Source organism: Ostrinia furnacalis, unplaced genomic scaffold, assembly GCF_004193835.3.
Source record: "Ostrinia furnacalis isolate ACB-3 unplaced genomic scaffold, ASM419383v2 OfSCF2259, whole genome shotgun sequence".
Taxonomy (NCBI): domain Eukaryota; kingdom Metazoa; phylum Arthropoda; class Insecta; order Lepidoptera; family Crambidae; genus Ostrinia; species Ostrinia furnacalis.
Window position 1 is genome coordinate 109,090 of NW_021132498.1, and position 7,200 is coordinate 116,289.

Here is a 7,200-nt window from a genome sequence, read left to right on the forward strand (position 1 = left end):
AGGTGTCGTCTTAGTTGGTACATAAAGTAGCTATGTGGGTCACGCTCACGCAGCATCTTGCTATTTGTATTATACCTACATTTTTGAAATTCTAATAATTCCGTAACCGAAATTATCCGAGACTTTCGGATAATCTGAAATGATTTCATATCCGTGACCGTAACCGAAACCGGTATAATATTATTCTAATATCCGTAACCGTATCCATAACCGAAACTTCATATCCTTATTATCCCTGTTACCAAGTACAAGTGCAGGCAGAGCAGGTAGTAAAGGCGCGCGCGCACGTGTGACTTTTGTCACAGTATGTCAACTACTAATTACTGTCATGGTGACAAAAGTTTCTGTGACTGACTGTACGGTAGTCAGTCACAGAAACTTGAATTTTGGGCACATAAGAATAATAATTTTTAACCAAGGTAAATAAAGTTAAAAACGGGACTATTTCCAAAAAACCAAAAATTGTCGACAATTACAGCAAAAATTTACCAAGTGTTATACCATTTTGGAATCCTTACTAAATGCGCCAAAGTATGACGTCACATGCCACACTCGCGTAGTACTTTTTTTTTTCAGTACAGTCAGTTTAAACTAGGCAAAATTGTTATTTTGGATTTTTTTTTGAGAATAATGTATTTTTTTCATCCAAGCTGGAGCAGCTGGTTTTGTAATTTTGATAACAATTTAGAGAAGCATTATTCAGGGTTACATAACAAAAAAAATTTTTGGAAAAAGTGAAGATTTGTGGCAACACGAGCAAAAGGACCGTCACCTGGAGTAGAATTTTTTTATTTTTTTTAAATGCCTATTATTTTTAAAATATGCCACATAGATTTTTTTTTTATATTTTTCTGATAACCAGCACAACTTGCCTCAATACCCAGTTCCGGCTTGACGTTACATTACGGGACACCCTGTATATAGAGGATTCGCGTTATTTATTAACAGCTGTATTTATAGAGTCGCCGCTCAAAATGTTTTTAATTTGCGGGCAGTTTGACGGCGCCGCGAACGTTATTCACATGGCAACACCATTCTCTATTTTAATTTTGTCCACTGCATTTCCTTTTAGCGCAGTAATTGAAGCATTAGGCACTGGGGACTGGGATGTGAAAAGGATGGAAAAAATAAACGAAGTAAAGAAAGAAATTAAAAGATGAAAGAGACCGTAACGAAGTGCTGCGTCGAAAAAGTGAGAAATTATTTTAAGACATTTGAAGCAGTAATAAGTGGCACAAAAGTTTTTGCAGAGATTTCCACGTTAAATGGTAATCTGGGAAATTTCCAAGTGCCACAATCGGATTAGCCGTCACCTTAAATGTATTTGGGGAATTTCGGGATTATTCAGATTGAAAATTTTATCTCATCATTATTAGCATCGTTGTGGCGGATAATGTTATCTTTGAAATTAACTGAGGTACGAAAACAGACGCAAAGTCAGAGGCACGGGCGCAAAGTCAGTGGCACGGGCGCAAAATTACGAACTCTGATTGATGGGTTGCTAGCAATTTTGATAAAGATGTTTGAATTTCGAATGGCATGAAATAGCTGCGGGAAATCGCGTGTACGCTCCGTTTCCTGAACATTCAACAGCCATTTCGAAGTAGGTAATAAAACGGGTTTTCTAATTGCTCGTTGTTTATTTTTGCTTTTCCCAACCATGACCAAAGGTCTATGAAAATAAGTCTGTCATTTTGCATATTGTATTTTGATTTTACATTAGAAATGATTCACATTGACATTATTTCAGCGCTCGTTATAGCTTCTTATGCGCGCGAGCCATCGTAACGCTTTGAAATAGTACGTGTGTGCACGCCCATTTGGTTTATTGAAGCGCGAAATGTAGCCCGAATTTGCATTTCCACATGAAAACGCGTTGAAGAAACCGCTAATCTGTAAGAGCCCATATACGTTATGGGATATGGTTGAAAAATCTGCTCTTACTGAAGTAATCATTTACGAGCACATATCATATTGCCTAAAGTTTAAGGTCATCATAATTATCTGATTTATGATTTGATAGCGTTACCTGAAATCCAAAGGAACATTATTGTAATTTTATTAATATTTTTCAATATCAATAGACATTTATGTACCTTCCTTTAACAAGACTAGTGTACTAGTTTGATTTCGTAGAATTTCGCATGAGATCCCTTTTTGTTAAGCCTTGGGGTATAATTTGGAGTTTACCTAAAGGGCGAACAGAGGTCTGAGGTTAAGGTAATACTATTATTTTACGAACAAAAACTTTAATGAAAACTTAAACATGAGAAAATCTAATACAAAAAAAGGAAAAGACTTTCCTAATTCTATTTTCCTTTTGAGACAGTAATTGACGTAATTTTCAGATTGCTTTGAATGATTATAAAAAATCTACCCACATATTTTGAAGAAAAAATTAAATAAGGTAGTCTGTCACTTTATGGCCACACAAAAAAGTCGTTGAGTCTACGCTCGCCGCAGAGCCTATTAGGTATAGCTACTTTACTGCTAAGCGCTGCGCTTAAGCGCGGATTTGGTTATTTTCGTGGCTGTTAGAATTACATTAATGTACCATTTCCCAAAAATAAGCAAAGCTTAAAAAGTAAATGAGCGTAAATACGCTTGCCTGCCGCTTAATGGCCGGGGAGATGTAGAGCTTGGGAACTGATTTGATTGACTCATTCACGCCGTCGAGTTCTAATAATGTAGAAGGCATACGCAAAATACTCGTTTGAGAATCTTGCTTTATTTGGGAGTAAGGTTCAGAATGTAACATATTGCTAAGTGACATAAAGTCATATTGCTTTCATTTAAGTAGAGTGCTATCTGTCTATCAGATATCTTAAAGCTTTTGACGCTTTACGTTCTGTTATATAAAGAACATTTCTCTACAAATTCATTCATTTCACAAACGGCGTCATATTTTGTATAAACGATCACTGGTTCACAATTTGTCGACTACATAAAGAATACCATAGTACAGATATTTCTTGCTTCATATTTGAAGAGGATCACAACCCAAGCCAATTTAGGGCATACCGTCTTAAAAGCCCTAGCCTACTGTAGCCACAGTTTTGTATAGTAAATATTCGTATATGATGTGTATAGTGTTCGAAATATTTCATTTCTGAATGTAGAGAAAATCATAAGGTCTACAAGGACATCCATATTCTTGAAAGATGGTTGTAGAATTGAAATTTCAATTCCACAACCTACACACTGTGTTGATTTTGTAGCAGTTAATATACATACACGTTTATATTTCTGACATGTGATATGGGTGAGTGAGTATAGGTAATTCAAAATAATTTATGATGTCAATCGACAGTCAAGGACAATTTATTTTATATGTGCTCCAATCCCAAGTTGTGATAAGAAAAACAATGTTTAATATATCAAATGTTGTTAGTTCAGTTTGGAAGTTTGGAAGATGTGAGCCATCAAGAACAAATTCTTTGTGTCTTTACGAAAATTCAATGCTCGAAACAAAGAAAAAAGTTTCTTTTCAGGGTCGATTTTCAAGTTTGACATATTATTACGATTATTACTGGCAGTTTCTGTGGGATTAATGTCAAAACATCAATTTTAATCTTCTTAAAGAAATTATTTTAAAAATTAGCCCTTATTATAATTTAATAAAAAGTTATAATAAAATCTGTTAGCAAAGTTATAACAACATTAATGGAGGATAAACTCAAATTATTCATCCATTTTCATTAAAAAATTAACAACCAACAACAAGGTTTTTGTTAATGCATATTTCAGTGTACATTGACGTCGAAATACCTATTAATTGGATCCTTTGCAAGTTACTACAACTCTCGAGCTCAATTTCCACACAGTGTATGCAAGGTTTATGTTATGATACTTGATTGTTAACAACTTAACCAGTGTTATTTTCTGTTGTACACGGTTGTATTATTATATATACAGTGATATCTGCTTTTGTTAGCATATTTTCGCTGGTTTTAACGTGGGCTTATGATATTTTTTACGTGATGTAAAAGAAATCGTACGCTAAAAGATAGTAAAGTAATTGTTAACGAGCAACATTAACAGCGATACGAGTATATTGACAGCAAGCACGTTTGACAAAGTTGCAGCCATATATTCGTAAATGGTTGCAATGTATTACCTACTTATTTACCTATTGGGGAAATGCACAGTCATAACACATTGATATGTCAGTGCTAGATTGCAAAATATTGGAGCATGTCAATTGGAATTTGCCGAAACATTTTGCTTGCCGAGCAATGAGCCAGAATGCAACAAAAATAGTGATGTGTCGTCATCATCATTGTTATCATTTCCGTCTCAGGATTCCAATGATAGACGTATTACAGCCTAACAAATTTACTTATCGACAAAGGCTCCAATACTAAAATATGTATATTTAAATATACATCTGTTGAATACGAGGTCAATACGATTTGCTGATTCGCAAGCACTTTACTAGCAATAATAAAATCTGCATCGTGTAAATGGCTAACGTAATACCAATATTTGCTCGTATCATAAAACAAGTGTAGAGACGAGATAAGTTTCCAGCATAACCAGAGCAGTTTTTCCCAAAGGAAATTGGAATTCAGTGCTTACTTGTACTTTCGTGTGAGGTACGAGTAAAACAGGGTAAAATTGTTCGAGGCAAGATATCGTTGCAGTTTTAAACTACAAGTTTTGTCAGATTCCGAAGTTCAATAGATTGGAGTTGCAGTAAATCTACTGGAAAGCTTTTGCGGAGAATTGGAAAGAAATATTGTTATTTTGCTCTATATTTTGAAGAGATCAGCCAGATTATATTTAAGACTTTATCGAAAAATCATATTGGTTACGTTAGTAAGTTGTTTGATATTTATTTGGTATTTCTATCGTGAATGACATAAGAACCCTGGTTTCAGATATTATGAACAGTCATAAATACCTGCCGTGTATACATTGGAATCGGCTCTGTGACCTCTTGAAGATGTCCCAGTCAATCTTGAATCAAAATCATAGTTATATTTGTGCATCTCTCCTGATAAATGATTTAGGACCCGAATCATGAAAGCTCATCATCTATTCATATACTAGACTATGAAGAAAATGTTGTAAGTTGAGCTGAGCTGAATGAGGTTCGGGAAAAAATACAATCCCCAGAGCATCACCATAGTTCCTATATTGTACTGGAATCTTATAGGTTTTCTAGTGTTAATTGAAGACATCAAGTTAAAGCCATCAAGGACTAGTAGGTAACCCAAAGTGGACATAAGACAGTCTTATCTGCCGTAGACTCATAGCCATTGGGGCTTATGATTTCTGAAGAGAAGACCGTGTCTTGTAAATCTAGAAGGGAATAAGCCCAGAGCTAAATGGCGTGGGTTGTTCAGCAAAGGACTAATGTCAGGTAAGGATGATACTGAGTTATGTGATATAAGGATATGTCTTAGATGGTTATTTACCACCTCCCGTCCACAGAGCCATTGAGAAAAAATCAATGATTTTCAATGAGGTCTCTTTATGTTGTTAAAGTTATTGTGTGGAAAGCTATTGTCTTATTTTATTTTATATGTTACATTCAATCTACTGATAACATCACGTTCATTTCATATTGTTTCGTTTCATAGTGAACAAAACCATACTCCATACACAGTTGCTTGTAAATATTATGTCTTGTATTTGAAATGTCAGATATTCACGCGAGTATTGTAATAAACGAATTTACTACTTAGAATACACATCTCGACTGAGAAGCACTTAACAATAAAATGAAGACGGAAGTTTTTACGACTCTCATTTACGATTCGACTATCTCTGCCATAATTATTGGCATGACTTTTCATATCGGCCTCATTAATAAAGATTTACCGCGTCTTGCATTTCAATAAGGATTAAAATTGTATTTGTAATTATTTTGCCTAATTAGATGTCACAATAAGTATACTTGAAATGCACTTAAGCCTTATATTAGAACGTGTTTTATATAGAACACGTTTCCAACGACATATCCCGAAATATGGCAGTACTTCGCGGGTTATATAAAATGTCAGAAACAATAAATAACCCTCCGAGATTTTCGCCAGCTTCAGCTCGTATTAAGAAAGTTTAAGTCCTCTTCAGATGGGTGGCAACGTTTTGAGTGCTGTACCTATTCTACTCTCGCAAAAAGGCTTTTAGTTCTGTATACATGATTAACGACGTGTACTTTTAACGTGATAGTAATAATAAAAGTGACAACGTGAAAAACACTGTGTCAGTTCCAACCTATTATTTGTGCCGCTGCAATTTGTTGGACTGCCAATATTTTATTTCCAGTTGTTGAAATCCCGATCCGATTCGAACATGGAAAAGATTTCAAGCGCGTAAATGCAACCAATTCCAAAATATATGAAAAATCTTTTTTACGGTGTGCGCTTCCAACTAAATTTACTTTTATATTGGATCACAGCCGTTTTTGTTAACCCGTAAACTAGTCGATAACTTTTGACGGTGATTAATTATGTTTTAATTACGTTATTCTTATTTTAATTAATATTAATGAACTATTTAAAGTAAGACATACAATTTTCGATCAATTGTGGAGAATATGCATTTATGATTATAAAAAATTAACATTAACATAAAGGTATAGCAAAGATACTTACGAACTATTAATCACATCGCATAATCACCAATACGGGACAAATCCAAAGTTTGCTTATAACTATTTATGTTTTATTATTCCGCAACTTCATCAGTCACTTGCTTTATCAATCACTGGTAACTGGTTTCGCGAGAGGAACATTTTAAAGTTGGCGCACTGGTGAGAGCGGCGCGCGGAGACGCGAGAGAGGAACGAACAGGAACGAACTGGCACGTCCGAGCCATGCGAGCTTCGTCGTCCAACTAACGCACGGGCCACGGACGGACCAATGCCGAGGGCGGCACGATCGACACTTCAACTCACCTTTCAGGTAGAGCTGCGTTACCAAAGTCCTTCATTTTTAAAACATTCGTCCCTCTAATAAAATGTAAACCATTCTTTACTTTGTACAAGATCAACAAAGCATGTGATTTTATTACGTAGTTCTTAAACTCACATAAAACCCACGGTCCCATTTCACATAATTAAATTAGGCGGCTCCATAATTTACTTAATACTTATGTGAGCATTTACGGACTTTTGCCATTTGCGGAGGGTCGTATCTTTGTCTTTGCTGCAATGCTTTTTATTCTGTTCCTTATTGTTTACAAAGTTTTTGA

At 35.1% G+C, this 7,200-nt stretch overlaps 1 protein-coding gene across 1 annotated transcript in view; it reads right to left on the bottom strand.

Moving 5' to 3' along the window:
* LOC114354909 (chaoptin) overlaps positions 1–6,829 on the bottom strand; it is a 28,312-nt gene extending 21,483 nt beyond the window's left edge. Inside the window, exon 1 of the mRNA XM_028307502.1 lies at positions 6,603–6,829. The gene's annotated coding sequence lies outside the window, so the exon portion shown is untranslated. The remainder of the gene's footprint in view (positions 1–6,602) is intronic.
* Between the last annotated feature and the right edge of the window lie 371 nt (positions 6,830–7,200).